Consider the following 21,125-nt stretch of genomic DNA (forward strand, 5'->3'; position numbering starts at 1 on the left):
ACTTACAGCATGAAGTCTTGGCAATATTGCACTTTCCCCAGATCACTCCAAGGAACGTGATGATGTCAGGATTCTGGTGTCTTTAAGAATAGAGAAACAGCACAATGCTTAAGGTTGCAGCATGGCATTTGGTAACAGAATAGCAATAAATATGACCCTATCTGGATATATATGAAATAATTGCATTTTTTGAAGGGTTGCAGTTGCTCCTACATAATCAAATACCCCAGCTATGTGATAGCAAATGTCCCTAGCTGTTCACATTCATAGTATGGCTTATTGTGTTATATATGCACAGACACTTAATGCCCCTGGGATTATTTGGGTGGTTATGTTTTTCTCTGCTTCCTGAAGGCTTCACGGACCTTCCCAAAGTTCTAGTGCAGTTTGGTGGGTGCGGTTCAGCATGTTCCAGCTCTTCTATGGAAAGAAAGAAAAGGTCTTGCAGTTAGACTCAGACATTTAGTTTTCTTAGGCATCATATGGTTTCCTACCCTCTAGACAGCTTAGTTCTCCAGCCAACAGCTCTGATCATGTGCAGAAAGTACAATCCAATTACTTCTTCCATGTAGAGAAGATGCAGTGATAGATAGATCCCTGTAGGGCAGAGAGACCCATCCTCTGCAAAATAATGAACCCTGTAGCTAAAAGAAAAAAAGACAGAGAGAGAGAAAAAATACCCTTTAAAAAACACAGCTTCACAACTGAGAGCCCACAGCCCTGAATGAGCTGAAGTTGAAAGTTCATGTAATCACTGCTTCAGGCTCTCTTCAGAGTCAGAGGGATCTCAGTTTACGCCCTGGTTATACGTTTAATCTCACTTTAGTGGTTGCAATCAAGTCAAAAGTTTTTACTGTTTGGGAGGTTTTTTGAGTGGAGGCTGGTACCACGACGTGTGGGGAGAGTGGGCTTGCTTCCATCCCATAGACCTGGAATAATCAGTACCCCAGTGCGAGCTTTGCTTTGTTCAGATGCACTGTAGGCCAAAACTTCTTTCATAGCCCTGGACTTCTGTTCTGGATATTCTTCAGAGGTGTGAGCATGGACATTTCTGAAGCAAGTACTGACATTATCAATCACAGCAGCCGTAGAGCTAGTGATCTGATTTTCAAAGTGATGAAATGAAAGCTGCTGGTGCTTTTTTCACCTCTGAACATCAGACAGTGTGCTCACACCATTCTCTGGATGGAGGCATTTGATATTAGCCACTGTTTTGAAAATTGTCCCCTCTTGCCATCTTATGAACATGGAGGGAAAAAACTAAGCACTGCTATCACCTGCAATAAGAAGCAGTGAACATCCGCTTACCATTGCTGTAACATAAACACATTAGTTATAAACACAGGTAATTGATGCCTTTGATGTCATTGCATCCACCATTATGAATTTCTTTGCTTGTTGTGGAAATCAGTGTATTTGGGGATCTTAATGGAAGCAGTGCCCTTTGGATATGTGTAAAAACATAGATCTTGCAAAACATTCCTCTAAATGTAGATCTTGGAAAACTCCCCCTCCCAAAACCCAATATGGCCAACCCAAAATGCAAACTTCTTTCACTATGTGGCAGAGCATGGCTCAGAAAATCTTTCCGATTATATTTGGCCACTTTGTAGATTCAGCACTTACTTTCTCCACTTACTGAGGAGCCTGAACTTCACCACCACAAATGAAAGAACAGATACTTTAGAGTCAAGCACCCACTTCACATTGCACAGGAACTGGTGTAATTCAGAAGAAGCAGTGCACACCGAGGGCTGCCTGCATTATCTGGTCAGAGAAGAAACTATTACCCCATGTGATGTATAATGACCTTAGCAAAGCCTGGGCTGGGTGACGGCAGCCTTGCTCCCACGGACAAGCATCTGCATCTGCAATAGTTTCACAAAGCCAGTGGGTAACAGAATCAGACCCTGACTGTAGCCACCTCTTCCAAGGTGACCTGCACATCAGAAATGGGTTTTTTTTAATGAAGAACCTGGCAAACACATCTTAAATACATGCAGAAATACTTTTCATCCTGGCCATAGCCAGTTTAAGCCACGGAGGGGAGGGGAACTTCTGTGGGCTGCAGAACAAGTGGGTAATTTTCAAAAGCCTCTGCCCTCTCTTCATAATCTGATGCCTAACAAGGGGTGAGTTTATTAGCCTTTCCACCTGTGAGGCATAAGTATCTGTTTCCATCCAGCATGGACAAACTGAATTGCCTCAAAGTCTGCTGACCCCTCTGTCAAAAGTTATCATCAGCAGGTCAGCAGGACCGAACTCTGGTGTGGGGCTTGTGGAAGGAGCAACCTGCCACACACACCCCCTCACCCAGGGCTGCATAAACTGCACTTTTTAGGAATTCAGATTCAAAACATATTTGACTTTTGCCCTCTTTATATTATGCATTTCATTCAGCTGTGCTTCAGTCACTGTTCGCCAGCCTTCCCTGCTCGTGAGGCTGGAGAAGTCATAAATATGGCAGCTCCCTTTGAGTGTTAATGCTGGATGCTGCCCATGACTGCTGAGCTGCAATATGCAAGCCAGTGATACTACAAAGTGAGAGTTTATACTCCTTCCCCATTTCATATTCTTAGTGTATAAATCCATAGAGCAGAAGAAATTTACAGTGGAGTGAGTGGTCATGGGGAAAGTAATCTACATATAAAGCAGTGGCAAATACCTTTTTCTTCCTGGGACTCCTGTTGGGAAGTTTCACACCAGGCTGAACGAAACCTTCAACCACTGGTGGTTTTTCTTGTGCCTGAGTTAAGGGCATGGGGATAACTGACATTTTTTATCCATTATTCATTTAGCAATGGCTCTGGTGAGCAACTGAATGTCATATGTTTTTCACTTACATGAAATGCAATAGACTCTTTTCTTCTATGACTCTATGATTCTTCAAGCCTGCCTGCACTGGGGAAATTATCTAAGTTGTTTTACAATTGGCATAGCTTAAACTGTTTGGGAGATGCAGCTTAAACTAAGTGATCAGTTTTTACTGATGTGGTTTCAGACTGTGGCCTGAACTACACCTACTGTGGCCTAACAACACCTACTAGAAACTGAGTAATTATACCACTGCTTAATCCAGAAATCATAGAATCATGGAACGGTTTGGGTTGGAAGGGATCTTAAAGCTTATCCAGTTCCAACCCCCTGCCATGAGCAGGGACACCTTCCACTAGACCAGGTTGCTCAAAGCTCCATGCAGCCTAGCCTTGAGCACTGCCAGGGGTGGAGTATCCACAACTAATATGTTGGCTTGTTGAAATACACAATATCTATCTCCCTTGGACTGAAACGACTTCTACTCCCCAAATTTCTCATTCTCTCTTGAAAGGACTAGCTTCATTGGGAGATTAGAGTCTTTCTTCCTTTGTTTACGTAACCTCCTTTAAACCTGGTATTTTTAGTCAATGTATCACTGACAAACCCAGATGAGATTTTCAGTGCAGCCTTTACTGACAGAATCAAAATTACATGAAGTATTGCATTTTGAAACACTGATCTGTGTGCAGTCAAGGTAAATTCTGATCTGGCCAGGTGAAACACTCCCAGTTAAATCACATCACTTGCAAGGCTCTGTGCAACCTTTGTGCACCAATAAAACTGAGGGGCTGGAAAGAGAAAAATTCACTCTCTGGGTCTAAGAGGAAGGATGTGAATTAAATGACAGCTGAAAACATGGAGCAGAAAACCTTGGTGGATCCTCAAGAGACAGAGATGGTAGATCCTTTGCTGAAGGAAGGTGGCTCAGGAGGAAGAAGGGAGCTGCTACACAGAAGAGAACATTCACCTCTGCATTCAAGACCTCTTGGTCTTGACATGAGAAGGATCTGAGTCATTGGATGTGGTGGATTAAAAATTATCCCATAGGCACCAAGGCACATTTTCCGAAGACTAGAGAGATTTGATGGATTTCAGCTGGAGTCACATGCTTCACTATTTTAGACAGTCTCCAAAAATAGTAGAAGCAAGTTGGGATGTTACAGCTGAGTCCAAGTCCTTGTGCAAGAACACTTCCCTCAGAGTGGGATGATTTCATGCCTCAAGGCAAAGTACTGGCCAGGTAAAGGTAGCCAAGATCATGCCCAAAGGGTCATGGTCATTCAGATGTGCTCAGCCTGTATCCCAGGAGTGTCAGAAGACCACGCTTTTACTGCAGCTCCTGTCTCTTCCCCCTGTTGGAATTCTCACACAGAGGGGCAGGGGCATTGGCTTTGCAACGTGCCAGGGATGTGGCCACAGGGAAGAGGAGAAGGAAAGCAGAGAAAATGCCATTGCCTTCATGGGAACTGATCCAGGAGTCCCTATGAAATCGGGGGCACATGGTCATACAAAGAGGCATTGTGTCCATTTCAAAGGAGGGAGAGTCTCCTTCGAAGCAGAAATGGACTGTTTCACCTCAGTGCTCTCCTATCTTCTCAGATGGGCTATGACCTCACCTCAGGCTACTGCTGAAGTGTGTTTGGTTTCCAGGGTCCCCAGACCTATGCCACAGATTTAGGGGATGGTAAGAGGTAACTGGAGCTGTTACCTGCCTCTGCAAAGAGACTGCTGGTCACATTTCCCTTACCCCTTTTCTTGCCAGGGCCAGCCATAAAGGAGATTCAGCAGCCTGTTGGCAAGACTGTGAGCCCTGGTTTACGCCAGCTGGTGAGGAGGACCTCTCCGTGTAATGGGAGGCACTAACTTGTTCATATCTCCGTACCTTCTGTCTGCTGGGGAGGATGCCCGATTCCCAGGCTGGAGTTTCTGGCTGTCAAGTGAGCCAGAACAGGACCCTGCCCTTGGTGCTGGAAGGAAGTGACTGTCTCTCTCCCCAGCCAATCCAGCCTTACACCCAAAGCTTAAAGCTGGGTGCCCAAAGTTAGGCCATGCAAAGGTCTCTTTTGAGCTCTGCATTCGGTGTAAAGGATACCTGAAAGCACACATCACCTTTCCATCACACCAGAATTAGTTTCTGTGCAAACCAGTTTTGAACTTGCAGAGATTAGAGGGTGTCGTGTCCCTCCTTTTCTTGCCTCCAAGAAGCTAAAATTCTCTCATAAAATTCAAGCTAAGATGGTTTTGGTTGTATAATCATTAAAAAGCATGCTGAATGATGAGACAACAAACCCCTGATGTCTTCTGAGTAATGATTGTATGTGGTACTTCATGCTAAACTGTCCATAATGTCTTCTATCTAATGAACTCTCATCTCTACCTCTACCAAACGTTTAACTAAACACAAGGCTTTACACATTTGATTTAATTTATTTGTACTCCAGCTGACACGGTGTGGAGAACTACCTTACTAGTTTTCTCAAGGCATTTCTGATGTCTCTCCAGGTTGCTGCGTCACCCATAGTGCAGATGGTCGGAACTAGTTCAGTTCTCCCTATGCAGTTAGGCAGCCCACAGGAAGCATGTCACAGAACTTCCTTCAGTTTCCTCCAAGGCAGACAGATGTGTAGGGTTTGTCTGGGAGGCTTTTTTGGTCCCAGAAGCCTGCAGCTTGCTGATTCACCAGCACAAGGGTTGATGACTCCTACTGTCCAGTGCTGTTTCCTCTTCTACAGTTACACTGGCTGGTTGTGGTGCCCAGCTGGCAAGCAAAGGAGGAAACCTTCAAGGAGAGGGTGTGCTGGAGCCAAAGGAGTCTTGCAATGAACAAGGAAGCCTATGTCTTCTGTGGCTTCCATTTTTAATATAGTCAGCTCTCTCCTTGGAGAATGTGGGTCTCCCCATTTTAGGCAGTACACTCCCATAGCACACAGAAATATGGGATCATGAAACCCTTTTGAGGCTCTGTTGAAACCTACCTTGTCTTCCCATCCTGGACACAGAGAAGGCCCAGATGCAATCAAAGATCGAGCTTTTTTTTCCAGCATCTGGGCTGCACTGCAGTGTGTCAGAGCTATCCCAGCCTCCTGCTGTGTCCCAAACGGTGGTACAACTTCAGCTACTGTCCCATGAGAAAGGGGTTACAGGAGACCCCACTCTGATACAAGAAGGCATCCATACAGACAAAGCAGGGAATGATAGCTGCATACTAATGCTGACCTCTCAGAAGAGAGCAGGTCCTCTCCAAATAGAAGGTAGGTTGCAATAAGCCATAGGTGGGAATTTTGAGCACTCAGTGTTGGTAACATAACATCCACCATGGACACTGAAGAGCAAAGACAAAAGAGTGAAAACACTGGCATAAATGTAAATGCAAATTCCACTAAATACTTACATTTAGTTCCATTCTTTCCCTTCCAGTGAAACTTTGGGTGTCAAACAAGCTTCTGATGAACAGCTTGCATTCACATTGACTACCACTGAGTTTTGATCTGTTATAAATATGAATTAGTTTATAGCCAGATATTGCCTTGATTGTTTACCTACTAACTGGGGACAGATAGCATACAGCATTGGTTTTATTTAGCAATTTTTACCTTAAATCTTACTGAGTGGTTAACAGACAAAATGTTACATTGTGAGGGGCTTTTTTACCCTGTGTCCTATAATATTTTACTTTGATTAAAGCTGTACTGAGGTGAAATTGCACATCACACGCAGAAAGCAATTTACCTCTCCTCTTATTGAAGTTAACCATACTTATTTGTCCTAGCATAATGCATTTTTCTAGCTGCATTCTAACCGCAGTGCTTTATCATATGAACCAAGTTAGATTTAATCAAATTCAGTTTGTGTTATGAATTTTAAGACACTCGTTCAATTAGCTGGAATAAAAGCAGAACATTTGTAAGGAAGATTAAAGGTGAAAAATGCTGGTGGCGAGCTGAGCATCCAGTGCTCCTTCTGCACCTTTTTCACCCCAAACCATTTCTTATGCTTTAAAAGACTCCCTGATCTTTTTTTTTTTTCCTTTTCCTTCTCTGTTTCTCAGATTGCTGCTGATGTTCATGGGATGGGGAAGGTAAAAGTCATTTTATCAGGTTGCAACACCCAGCGTGTGTAAGACCTGACTGGTTTTCCTCCTGCTGTGCCTGTCATGAGTGTTTTCTGGGCTCTGATGGACAATGATGGAACCACATTCGAGCTGTGGCATTATTTAATGTATTGGAGTCCGCAGGGAAGCACAGTGCAGCTCTCCTGTTGCACTCTCGTCTTATCAGTGCCCCTTGACTTCTTTCCTGTTACTCCCCTTTTTTCCACATACCAGGAAAACTGCCAACACTCATGTTTGCCTTTCGGACCTGGGTGTGACTCTTAGGGAGCTGAAGGACACCAAGGAAGCTAGTCAGTTCCTAATACCTTTTTTCAGCAAGCAAACTACTTTGTCCCCTCATCCTTTCCATCGCTTCCCCCTAAAATGGCTAATTTGCACATGTACCAAGTATTTTGGGGGTATTAGGAGGTTTTTACTGTGTTGCCTTGTGTACTGACTACAATATCCATTAATTATTATTAGCATTTTACCTTTACCTTACCACGCTTCTTGTTATGATGTCTTATGTGTGTAATTTTCCTCACCTGGGAATTCTTGACTAACTCGGCTTAAATTCACAAAACTGAGTGATTCGAAAAGGCCATGGTAAAAATAATAGAGAGAAATAAAACATCTTGGTGCAGTCAGACTCCACTCTCTCAGCTGAAAAGTGTGGTGCTTTTACATTTTGAGACAGTTTCTCAGCCAGCCAGACAAGGTGACATTAAACAAATCACACTAATTACAACACAATTTATGTAGAAAGATTTTACTGGCCTGTTAATACTTGGCAGGAGCTGCCAATTACAAATGTTTCCAAAAAGAGCATTTCCACCATTAACTTTGTGGTTCTTGGGAAATTGAATAATGGAGCCTGCTATGCTTCCTTGTGTGTGCTAAGGGAAGCAGAACCCAGTCCAATCACACAAGCAGGGATCAGAGACCCGAGTTCGAATCGTGTTTCAGAGTTGCACAGATTGGCCCCAGGCAGATCACTCCTGAAACACCCCATGCCAAACAAAAAGCAGCAGGAATGTGTGTGGTCCCCGGAAGCTTTGCATCTCTCTGGCCTTTCCTATCCATTGCCAAGTGTCTTGCTGTGCATGCATCATCCCCAGAGGTGCAGATAAGACACTGCCATTCTGATCTGGGGACATTTTGCATGGTTCGTGGTACATCTTACAATAGAGGGAAAGATCACACCCTCTGTGCATTAGCTGTCTCATTAACAGAACAAGGATTAAAAACTTACCTATAAAACTTGCCAACAGCAACATAAAATTGGTTTCCCAGGAGCATGTAAAGTACTTTAAGCTTAAACCCCAGAAATATGTAGGGTTTTACCTCCTATTCATTTAGCTTCAAACTGCAATCATGTAAGATGCCACTTACCCCCAGCCATCCAGGGACGGATCATTCACAACCTCCCCGGGCAACCCATTCCAGTGCCTCACCACCCTAACAGGAAAGAATTTCCTCCTTATATCCAATCTAAACTTCCACGGTTAAGTTTTAACCCATTACCCCTTGTCCTGTCACTACAGTCCCTAATGAAGAGTCCATCCCTAGCATCCCTATAGGCCCCCTTCAGATACTGGAAGGCTGCTATGAAGTCTCCACGCAGCGTTCTCTTCTCCAGGCTGAACAGCCCCAGCTTTCTCAGCCTGTTTCCATATGTGAGGTTCTCCAGTCCCCTGATCATCCTCGTGGCCCTCCTCTGGACTTGTTCCAACAGTTCCACGTCCTTTTTATGTTGAGGACACCAGAACTGCACACAATACTCCAAGTGAGGTCTCACGAGAGCAGGGTAGAGGGGCAGAATCACCTCCTTCAACCTGCTGGTCACACTCCTTTTGATGCAGCCCAGGATACGGATGGCTTTCTGGTCTGCAAGTGCACACTGAAGCCTGCTCATGTTCATTTTTTCATTGACCAGCACCCCCAACTCCTTCTCCGCAGGGCTGCTCTGAATCTCTTCTCTGCCCAGCCTGTAGCTGTGTCTGGGATTGCTCCGACCCAGGTGTAGGACCTTGCACTTGGCATGGTTAAACTTCATGAGGTTGGCATCAGCCCACCTCACAGGCGTGTCAAGGTCCCTCTGGATGGCATTCCTTCCCTCCAGCGTATCAACCGAACCACACAGCTTGGTGTCATCGGCAAGCTTGCTGAGGGCGCACTCAATCCCACTGTCCATGTCAGCGACAAAGATGTTAAACAAGACCGGTCCCAACACCGATCCCTGAGGGACACCACTCGTTACTGGTCTCCAGCCAGACATTGAGCCATTGACCACAACTCTTTGTGCGCAGCCATCCAGCCAGTTGTTTATCCATCGAGTGGTCCATCCATCAAATTGATGTCTCTCCAATTTAGAGATAAGGAGGTTGTGTGGGACAGTGTTGAATGCTTTGTACAAGTCCAGGTAGATGACATCAACTGCTCTATCCATCCATCAGTTCTGTAGCCCCATCATAGAAGGCCACCAAATTGGTCAGGCAGGATTTCCCCTTAGTGAAGCCATGCTGGCTGTCACCAAGCACCTTGTTGTTTTTCATGTGCCTTAGCATGCCTTCCAGGAGAATCTGCTCCAAGATTTTGCCAGGCACAGAGGTGAGACTGACTGGTCTGTAATTCCCTGGGTTATCCATTTTCCCTTCTTGAAAATGGGGGTTATATTTCCCTTTTTCCAGTTGTTGGGAACTTCACCTGACTGCCATGATTTTTCAAATATGATGGCCAGTGGCTTGGCAACTTCATTCGTCAGCTCCTTCAGGACCCACAGATGGATTACATCAGGTCCTGTGGACCTTGCACTTTGCATGATTAAACTTCATAAGGTTGGCATCAGCCAACCTCACAAGTGTGTCAAGGTCCCTCTGGATGGCATTCCTTCCCAAAGGGATGAAAGAACTGAAAAAAAAGGGTATGGAACACCCACTCCCCACCCACATTGGTGCTTATATCATAGTTTAAGTGCTGTGGTTTACAAAAAGCCACCTTGTACTGGGAGGTGTTCAGATGCATTGTTCTGATGTTGCTGCAGGGACAAGAGCAGCCTGCTAATAGCAAATGGATTTGGGGGCAGGTCCAGGGGAAGGAAAAAGAGGGAGAAGGCTGGCAATAGTCTGTCACTGTAGAGTTTATCAAATGAGTCCCTGCCAGTGCCATCTGGCCAGAGCTCCACTCCATGCAGTGGCCACTAAGCACATATGGGAATGCAAAGCTCCAGGTACAGACCCCTAAAGCAAGGAGGAGTGAGGTGGCATAGGGAAGAGTCTTCAAAAACCTGCGGCTCAGAGCTGAATGAACCCTGACTCTTCCTCTGTCTTGTCTGGGACAGCCAGAAAGAGAAGCCAAATCAGATAATCAGCTCACTGCCTCCAAAGGTAGGAATGCCCTAGCAAGTTTTCCTCATGTACTCAAAAGAGGATGGTGTGAATAAATGTGATCTGGAAATTCTCAAATAGGCTGGTGGGTGGGATGCCTCACTCTGGAGGTGGGTTCCATTCCTCCTCCAAAGCAAGCTGAACTCAACTCTGAATTGGCAAATGAACACAGGGCTCCCGGCAAACAGCTGAGTTGCCCTCATTCTCCCACCATCATTTGTATAGCCTGTGCCTAGCTACGGTATCCCTTGGTAGTGCCTATAAGCATGGACACACCTCTGCAGAGATTGGAAATCTTTTTTTCCTGACCTTATGCATTGCTGTGAGGATGATTTGTAAGCAACTGGAAGGCTGTTCTCCAGGGGCTTTGTGCTGCCACTTACGGAAATTACCCAGGACATAAGCTGCATTTTTGAGAGAGTCACCTCTACTTTAAATGACAGATTTAGCATCAGCTGGAGACAGGAAAACCTTAATGGGCCTTGGTGGAGGTGGTACTTCTTGCATGCATAAAGGAAATACAAACTCCTGCCCTCATAATAGGACTATTAAGCCCTGCAGTGCTTGCACACCAGTGGTTGCCCCTTTGGAGCTGTTGTCTATGGCTCAGAGTGATTTGCAAAAGTTGCACAGAAGAGGGTTTGGGGGAGCAGGGTAGTACAAAGGGTAAAGCTTCCATGGCAAATAAAGCCTCCTGGCCTCACAAGCCATAGGAATTCCTGAAAACTAAAGATGATCAGTACCTCACCTCAGCAACCTCTGAGTATCAGCAGAGGCTCTCCTGTGGCAGTGACACACAGAGCTAATCTTCCTCCACAGCTGCACCTGATGGTATATGTGACTGTTACTTGTCCGTGTAGAGGCACATTTTCACGCTTGACTCACAGTTAGTACAGCACCACAAGCCAATACTGCCCGTGGTTACATGGAAATTCAGTAGGATTGAAAACACATAGAGCAGGGGAGAGAAATAGGCCAGAAGAGTTATTTCAAGCAGATGTTGGTGATAGCTGCTAGTAGGAACAGTAAGGTATCAAAAAGAAATAGATACATATATCTTCAGAATAAAAACAGCATCTGCACCTGAACAGGGGTTGGTAATTGCTAAATGGCTCTGTAAGCAAGAGAAAAGCTTTATGGACAGAAGGTTTTGCATCAAGCAGTTGTTGTTTACACCTGAAACTTGTGTACAAATAAAGCCATCGCTCTTTACTGCCAATCCTCCTCTAATCTGAGCCAGAGCAGCCTATGGAGCTGCATGACAGTGCTCTTTGCAATTGTTCCTTGCAGGTGTAGCTTTTATACACGTTTGCCCACAGTCGTCCAGGTCAACTCACATGCTGAGTCCCATTTAATCCAACAAAGCAACACGTTAAGTAAAGCAGGGAGGGCATTATTGAGAAAGGGGAACTTTGGCATTGGATGGAAAAAGGAGAACACGGAGGTAATTTTATGGTTTGAATTGCCCTGCAGAGGAGTTCAGCTTTTCCCACTGAACGCCAGGGGACCCCAGGGAGACAGGCCACCATGGACAGAAGTTCCCTTGTGCTGCTGCCTCACTTGCCTTCCATTCAGCAGGCAGCAATTACAGTCGCACAGACTGACTGGATTAAAAAAAAATGAAGCCTAAATTGTAAAATACTGTAAAACATTAGGCCTAAAATCCAACCATTTCCCCCCCCCCCCTCCATTTCTGTTCCTTTTATAAACCACCAGCACCATCTGTTTCTCCTGTATCTTCTTCCTTGCTGAGTGTGATGGATGCATTCTACCACCTTAACCAAACCAGCAGTAGCTTCGTATGCATTCCAAACAACACAAAGGCTTGCGCTGTAACCAGGCCAAGAACTCCGCCAGGAAACCCACAAAGAAGCAGAATGACCCAATGATCATTGATGTATATGAGCTTGGAACACTGATCATACAGTTAACACATGGATGGCAGGTGGTTTTTCTAAAACTCATTTATCAAGGAACAAAGAAAGTTTTGGGTACAAGGAGTTTCATGCATACCTTTCACATCATGCACAATTTTACTATAAGCCAACCATTTTATCCCATAAATATAAGGCTACATGACAGCCTACATAAGTGAGCCTTCTTTGAGCTCTCCCTCCTAGGCTGAGTGCCTGCATGGTGGTGATCTCCCCTTGAGCAGGGACACTTTTCAAGGTTGCTCCTCGAGGCAGAGAGACCTGTCTACTAACAACAGATCTTTGGATGAGTCAAATTTGAGTTCTCTCTGAGCTGCAGTTAGACTGCACGCCACCGTGACTTTCCCCTTGAGCTGGGATGCCTCTCAAGGTTTGAGATCCCTTACCTGAGGCTGAGAGATTCTTCCTTACCCAAGGCGGAGCAACCCCTTATTTGCAACAGAGCCTTGTTAAGTTGTTATAATATGCTAAATAATGAAATCCTTGTAGTTAGCTTCTTTAGACACACACCATGGTCCAAGTCTGAGAATAAGACTGGATGTAGTCACACCTAGGGGTGGATACTCCATCAGGAATATAGAAAACAAGGGAGGGACTGCTCTGAACCTCACAACTGAACAGGAGGGTGTCCCTTACCCTTTTGAATCTTTGGTCTCTGTGTGAATCATTTTAGCTTCATTCCACCTCGATTTTCCTTTGTGTGTTTCATTCATGTAGTAAGTAATAGAGTGAACCTTGCCATCGAACTGGCAATTTATAAAAGTCACACTTTTATACATTCATATTAAAACCACTCTTGCTAATACCTTTGATGGTGATTCTCCGAGGATCCTAAATCAGGGTTCACGACAAATTGGCGTAGTTGGCAGGATGGAAAGTCATGGAAGAACAGCTAAAGGTGCCAAGGGGACATATAAAGGATGCAAAAGCAAAGGAATTATTTACAAAATGCTAGGCACCTTCCTAGAAGCTGCTTGACAGTTTAGGAAGAATAACAATAAAAAGGAGCAGGACCTAAAGGGAGAAATAGAAGGCAGAAAGGCAGCTGAATTAATACTGCCTTTGAAAATTCAGCAGCTGCAGAAACAGTTACAGGAAGAAAAGGGAAAAAAAAAAAACCAACCCAACACCAAAGTTGGGAGAAAAGGTTGATATTATGCTTCTGTGGATTAGGAAATTAATTGCATCCCCTGAAGAATGTGATGAAAACATATGGAGTAACCCTGACAATAGCAAACTGGGAGAAGATGATTGTCTCCCTCAAATCCCCCTGAATGTGAGCCTAGACCCATCATTAAAGCAGAACAATCTGAAGGACCTCGGGGTGGTGCTCCTCAATATATTGTACAAGTCACTCACTGGGATCCATTACAACTGGCAATTTACAGGAAAGCTTTAACAGAAAGCCAGGTGAAACTGAAACAGAGTATTTGTGGCAAGCCTGCCTAAGTGGTGGTGATCGAATAATACCAAGTAGAAATGAAGCAAACGGCTTTTGTGGTCCAGGAGTTTTCTTAGACCAGACATGGCAAATGCATCCCATTCTATCACCAGCAGGGTAGTTTACTGGGCTGGGGGAATAAAGTTGTGGGGCGAGACCAACCCTTTAAAACTCCAGTCAGATCTCTAAACAAGCTCTCCACAGCCATCACAAAAGCTGCCTGCATACAAGCCATGCATAAATGAGAACCCAATGATATTCCAGTATCTGCTGCAATTGATTACACAATGCTAAACCCCCTACTTAGAGAAGCCCCAGCAGTTCTTAAACCCTACTTAACTGCAAGATGGAATGAAATTAAAAGAGATACAGAACACAATGAGGGATTAGGCGATGATGATCTACATAACCAGCTCCCTACCTGGACAGAATTAATGCATGGCATTATAAACCATGCCTGTGAAATGGGCTAGGATGATCTGCTAGCCAGAAAATCAAACCAAAACTCCAAACAGGAGATCATCAAGTGTAACAGCTGGAGCTAGACCAAGGGAGAATATGCCTAAATGAACTGTGGAAGAAAGCACTGGAACTAGGCATTCCCAGGGATGGGACTCAGAGACAGCCTACTGGCATTACCCTAAATCTAATTCCAGTGTTTGAGAAACACAACGGTGGCAGATGACGGGAACATGCCCCAAATACTCCAGTGCCATCACCTGCTCCAACAAAGAGCAATAACCCTTTTCTCCCCTTTATGGAAGAGTTGCAAAGCATGAGCCCAAATAGCAAGTAATGCCAAGACAGCAACTGGGCTTCCCTGTCAGACAAATGGAACTTTCCCAATGGATAGATAGTGATGGCCCATATGTTTTGAGTCCAGTTGGTCCTTGATGACAACCGATGAAGTTTGTAATAGGTACTGGAGCACAAATTTCAATATTAATAGAACGGGATGTATGACCCAGACAGCAAAGACTTAAAGTCACTGGAGTGAATGCAGCAAGTGCTATTTGCCAGACTGCAGAAGTTAATTTATGGCTCCTGGGCGAGAAGCACATGCTGTCTACTCTCTTTGCAGTTAAAGATCACAATGAAAACATTTTGCACTACGAATGGCCAAACCTGGTATGTGCTGGACAGTGGCATGTGGTCCTTTGGTTCAACTATGAACTCTAATCCTAAATAGAAACTGGGAGGCTACAGTGCATGTACTCCACACAGCACCTGCACTCCCTGATTCAAAGGTTACTAATGTACCACAACACTCGATTTCTGCTGCTGCTGCTGCTGCTGCTGCTGCTGCTGCAGGAAAGTGAATTTCTGAAGCCATAACTGATTCAGAGAAATAATAAATCTCCAGAGCCCACTCCCCATATAATTCACCAGTCTGGCCAGTCCAAAAACCAGATGGGAAATGGCAACGAGCAATTTATTACTGGTGCTTAAATGCCAACACAGGCCACTAACACCTGCAGGACCTGCTATTGCAACCCTAACAGCCACTGCAAGCAGCTGCACGCCCCTGGATAGCAGCACTAGATGTAAAAGACAAGTTCTTTATGTTCCCCTTACAAAAGAAGGATAAAAAGAAATTTGCTTTTATGTAGGACAGTATACGATATACCTTTAACAGACTCCCAAGGGAGTTCATCACAATTGCTCATTCTGCACTTGCTGAACTTTTTCTAACAGTCTCACTTCCTCAGAATGTGAAACTGTACCAACATGTAGGTAACATTCTAATTGGAGGAGATTCCCTAAAAAGATAGGGAAAGCAGCAAGAACAGTGTGGCAAGCACTGCATAAAGCAGAAGTTCAGATCCCATCTGAGACATGTCAGGGAACAAGAAGAGAAGTGAAATTTGGGGGTACTTGATGGATAGCAGGCAGTGTGGTGATTCCTCTAGATACCTTGAGAAAAGTAGAACAGCTGCAGATGTCCTAATTTAGGAAAGAATTACAACAGTTAATGGGAACTTTAGGATATTGGAGGAAACATGTACCTGGTTTTTCTGTCATTGCTCGCCCACTGTACTCATTCTTACGAAAGGGAAAACCATGGAGATGTAGCCCAGAACATGAGGAGGCAGTCAACACTAATACAGGAGTGAAAAACATATCAGTCATTGGGACCGGTACACCCCCACGACCCTATTATAGCAGAATGGGGTTTTGTTGAACGTGGTACTTACTGTAACTTATTTCAAACTGGCCTTGGGGGACCAAAGAGCTCTTTATTATTCAGCTCAACTGCATTTAAAGAGACAGAATAGAGATACCCTGGGTGGGAAAAGGGACTTTTGTCCTTAGTCTGAACAGTAAAACAAGTTGAGAAAATACACCAGGAGCAGCCTGTGCAAACCAGAGGACCATTTAATTTGCTGGAAGCAGCTGTAAAGGGAACTGCTCACCCAGAGGGATTTGCACAAAAACCTATGGTCAGAAAATGGTATATACCTACTTGACAGGAATTGCAGAGGAAATTAAATTAACCAGAGGACATACTACAGCATTACAACAACCTTTTAAACCCTCACCAGTTTTAAATGCACGTCCCTCACCGAGCGAACACCAACAGAAGGCATTTTGTTCACTGATGCCTCAGCAAAAAGGGTAAATGATAAATGGTAGTACAAGGCTGCTGCATTAAACATTACCACTGGCAAACAAATAATAGAAGAAGGTGAAGATAGTGCACAAGTAGGACAATTACAAGCAGTTGTTTTAGCGGCACAGATTGGAGCAAAAATCATATATGCAGACTCGAAGGCTCTGTGGCCTGGTGCCGCACAATGGCTCTGTCAATAGGAACCCCTGAACTGGGAAGCAAACAGATCTCCTGTCTGGAGAACTCAATACCGGCAAGTATTATTAAATACAGCCAGAATAACACCATTCAAGATGGGATGGGTGAAAGCTCACACGAGGGATAATAAGACAGCCACAAACTGGAATCAGAAGGTGGATGAACTGATTAAAAGTAGGAAGATAAAAAACCATGGAGCTCCTTAAATCCTGAGTGGTAGCAGTTGGGAGAATGGCTACAACAAAAATTAGGTTACACAGGTAAAGAAGCAATTTATTTTGCTGCATAAAGCAAGGGTTGACCCCTAGACAGGAAAACTTGTGAAATTATACTCACAAAATATCTTCAACATAGATAAGAATTACACAAAAGTCACTGTGCTAAAGCACCACCCCTACACATCAGTCAAGGAAAAACTTTCTGGCCTATATGGCAAATTGATTATATCATGTCATTCAAACCCTCTGTGGGATACCGATACGTCCTCACAGGAGTAGCAATAGTCTTTGGCTTACTTATGGCAACTGAATACTGAAAGGCCTGATTTACAAAATACAGTATGAGGGATCTCATCTTGGTTCTCCAGTCTACCTAACTCCTAATACCATCCAAAGTGATAATGGGTGACAATTCTTTTGCAAGAAGGTACAAGAATGGGCAAACCAAGAAGAAATTTAATGGGTGTTCCACACCCCATATTAGTCCCAGTCAACTGAGGCGGTGGAAAGAGCTAGTGCATTACTGAAAAAGCCTTAAGCCACTGAGATACTCCACTTTCCACAGTACTTCACCACTTGAATAACTGGAATAGATCCACTGGGAGCTTTGTGAGCTGAGCACATTCTTTGCAAAAACTGAACCTGATGCTCCACCTTCTAATGAAAGAAGGCATCTGATGGCATTACAGCCAGGGCAACCTGCTATGGTAAATTTACCCCAAATTGGAACTGTGGCTATGACTCTAACTAAACCTTGTGGCCCACTCACTTGGGAAGCTGCTGATAACAGCGGTGCCAAACATAGAATAAGTGCACAGTGGATTTTCCCTTCTTTCTGACAGGGTAACCTGTCCGGAAAGCCCCACCAAGGCCAAAGTCTGCTTTACATTTTTTGTGTTGCAGTCTCCTCAAAGATGAAAGTAAAATACATCATCCTGCTGCTGTTAAAGTTTTTGGTACTGCTTCCCCAGAAATGCCCACCTGTTTCAATTAAATCATCAATCAGAAAATCAATAATGATTGTGTTACTATAGATAAGCCACCTTGCTATTAAGCAGACAATGACACAAACCTGATATTTGAAACCCAAATATGTGTTGATAAAATATGTTATGATTATTCACAATAACTCTTACATGCTATGTAGGAAATGTAAATCATTGTTCAATACATGACATAGTGAATGGACAATATCGTGTTAAAATATCACACAGGTGGAACACTCTAAAGGGACACAAATAATACTAGGAACAATATCTGTCAGAATCACCAAACTCTCAGCATCAAAACTGCCCTCTGCCAGGTCTGTGTTTGGCTTGAATAAGGCAGCAAGCACTGGGTTATCATGCTGTCTTCACCACCCCTGAAAGCTACCAGGAGCCTGGGGTGAGAAAGGTGCCACTTGATGAAGGGGACACAAGGGGACCGAGGGACTAAAGCTGTGCTGGTGCTCACCGGGTACTCTCAGTGACTGGAGGAGCACAGGGAGGTGATGAGGAGGGAGCAAAGTCTGGAAGAGGCAAAGAAGAGGGGACCCAGGGGCTTCCAGGAGGAAGGAGATGGAGAAGCAGAAAGGATTTGTCAGGTTTAGCAAGGGAAGGAGGTAGTGATGGTGGTAGGAAACCCTGAGCATTGTTACACTGTGCTGGATAATCATAACACACTGTTGTCACAGCCAGGCTTTAAAAAATTACAAGCTAGATCTCAGAAAAGATTGATGCTGAGAAAAGATGTCTGCTGAGGACAATAAGTTTGACCATTTTTCTTTTCACTTCTCATTGTAGAAGGAGGACTCTGGTCACGTCTTCAGGCTTTTCTCTAGAAATTAACATATGAGAAAAACAATTCTCTCCAAGCTGTGTGACTCAAGGAACTGGGGCACTGGAGAAAAGATCAGAGATCATAAACTTTACCACTAAGCGACAAGCACTAGCAAGTAGGGAATAAGATCTTCTCTTTTAGTTCTTGGTAGCCTGTTTTTTTTTTCAGAGAGAGCTTTGATTTAGCAGCAGAGAACTGAGGTGGGAGCAACAGACCACATACTCCCTCCTGGACCCTTTCCTTTTGTAGTTGCACATGACGCTGTCAATCTTGGCTAGAAATGGGAACAGAAAGCTTCTCTGTGTAGGGAGCATGGATATTTCCCATGCAGACATTCATAGCTATCCATACACTTGAAGAGGCAATGGGAAAGACGGTCCAGTCCCACCTAGTGGGACTTCAAGAGACAGTCTCCAAGCAGAGGTTAAGCTGGGACTCACAGACTGCTGCCTGGGCACACATGCAGCAAAACTCAAACAAGCCCCAGATCCCCACCCCAGCTGTGAAGCACCACAAGGTGCAGTGTTGTCCCCCGGCAAGCTTTGTTTAGCACTCAAACTCCTGACAAACAGCCAAAGTCTCCAAACTGTGTGGGGACAAAATTTCTGGGTTGAAAAGAGCATATTTCTAGAGAAATCAGGTCTGCATCCAAAGTCAAAAAAGTCCTGTTTCCCATTCAGACACCAAGCCAGCCTCATCCTTCAGATCCACAAATGAGACCCCAGGTCTCTACCTCCCTTCAGACAGTCTGAAAGCTAATTTGGGCATCTGCTGAAAATCCAGATAAAATCAAGCTCATCTTAATCTTTCATCCAATGGGACATTTGATGTATTTGAAAGTTTATCTCATCTTTTAAAATCACCTGTGGCTCCTTTTTAAAGTCTGAAATCATAACACCCATAATAAATCTCTTTATGGAAGCTCAGCTTCTTTAAATTAAATTAGAATAGGAAATAGCTGTATAGACAGATACACAGAATAAAACAGGCAGGGTGGCTTGCAGTGATGTATATTGGCTTTAAGAAAATAAATCAGTGGTCCCCCCCACAAAAGCCACATTTCTACCACTATAGTATGCATTAAAAGACACCTTTTAATGCACTTTTTTTACTCCAGTAAGAAAAAGTGATTTGTCTGCCTATGTCACTGCCTGAGCCAAACCCCAGGCTGTGAACTGTCATCCGTGCCTCTGCAAGTATTTCTGGTAGATTTCTTCCTAAGCAGTCTTCCTCCTAGCTGAAGTGATCAAAAACAAGAAATGACTTCAGTTTATTTCCTTGCTTACATGTTTTCTATCCCCTGAAATACATCTTACAAGCATGATGAATATGAACTGAAAGCAATAATCCTTAAATTCAGAAAGATATGCATACATAAATTAGTTGTGTGCAAGACTAAACTACAGATCTTTCCTTTGAAGGTAAAACACTTTTCCATTTTACATCTGCTTGGTTTTTTAAAGACTATAATATTTTCTGAAATTCAACAGATCACCCAAAGCCAGAGATACTCAGATCAACTCTCAAGCAAGTCTTCCTCATTTCTTGGAATTCTATTTTTTCACAGGGTAAAAAAGCCAGTAATTTTTGTTAACTGTCTTCAACTAATGTTTAAGCTATTGATTACTCAACAGGCTTAAACAGTTTAAACATGTGAATTAGCTCCTGCTGACACCAGGTACCACTGTCTAGAATCGTGCTGGCTCCATTCACCTTTCTCACCCCAGGAAGACAAAAGAAACCCCTCCAAGAGACACTCCTATGCAGTATTAAAGAATTTCCCATCAGTCTCAGTTAGCAGAGACTCAGCAGGGGCCCCTGTTGCAGTTCCCTCTTCAGAAATCCTCTTGGTCTTCTGCTGAGGCACTTTGGGGGACCCACATTACACCCCTATCATTAAGGGCTCCTTTCCCCTCTGCCCCATCTCCCCTGGGTGACACTGCTTGTCCTCTGTCTTCTTCCACCCAGGCTGGTATCCCGCATTTCCTGAGAACTTTCTGCTGACTGAGCTTCATCCGTACCTTGACTGGGGATTTATGGCTGCTTTTGCACAGCATACTGGCTGCACCAGCTCTACCTTCCTACTTAGCAGCTCCTTCTGCTTGACCGTGGATGGCAAGAGAAGCAAGCCAGCAAGCCCTTTCTCTTTTCAGCTGTTTCCTGGCAAAAGAAACATTAACGCATCAGACTGCAGACAACACACCACAGAGATCCTCCAACATTTCCCTTCTTTTCTTCCTTTTTTCATGTCAAAAGGGGCATGGCAGATTTCCAATGGGAGGGGAATTTGTGCTGAGCAACGCTATGGTGACCTCTCTGCCTTTTACACTTAATGGAAAGGCCCCTGAAGTGAGGCACTAAAGCCAACAGCTTACCCACAAAGGCCCTGCTTAATTAGTCTTAAAAAAACCAGAACTGTAATCTGTCAAGATATGAAAGAGAGGTTTAAAACTATATTCCTTTATAGCTATAAATTGCTAGAGAAAAAGAATTACAGGATAACATGCAAAGGGTCAATTCAATAAAAGGAGGCAAAGAAATACCTAAGTTTCCTTGAAATCACTGGGGGGGCAGCTGTGTTCGGTGCACTTGCTGCACATACATGTAGC

General features: G+C 44.1%; 1 long non-coding RNA gene across 2 annotated transcripts in view; it reads right to left on the bottom strand.

Annotated features, from left to right (window-relative positions):
- Window positions 1-248: 248 nt before the first annotated feature.
- LOC133221042 (uncharacterized) overlaps window positions 249-21,125 on the bottom strand; it is a 75,670-nt gene continuing 54,793 nt past the window's right edge. For both annotated transcript variants that reach the window (XR_009727875.1, XR_009727874.1), the window contains 2 exons: window positions 6,209-6,305; window positions 249-644 (listed from right to left, as the gene is read on the bottom strand). This is a non-coding gene — a long non-coding RNA (uncharacterized LOC133221042). The remainder of the gene's footprint in view (window positions 645-6,208; window positions 6,306-21,125) is intronic.

This window comes from Neopsephotus bourkii, unplaced genomic scaffold (genome assembly GCF_033783945.1).
Source record: "Neopsephotus bourkii isolate Nb327-2 ecotype Australia unplaced genomic scaffold, CSIRO-AGI_Nbou_v1 NB_1508, whole genome shotgun sequence".
In the NCBI taxonomy this organism is placed as follows: domain Eukaryota; kingdom Metazoa; phylum Chordata; class Aves; order Psittaciformes; family Psittacidae; genus Neopsephotus; species Neopsephotus bourkii.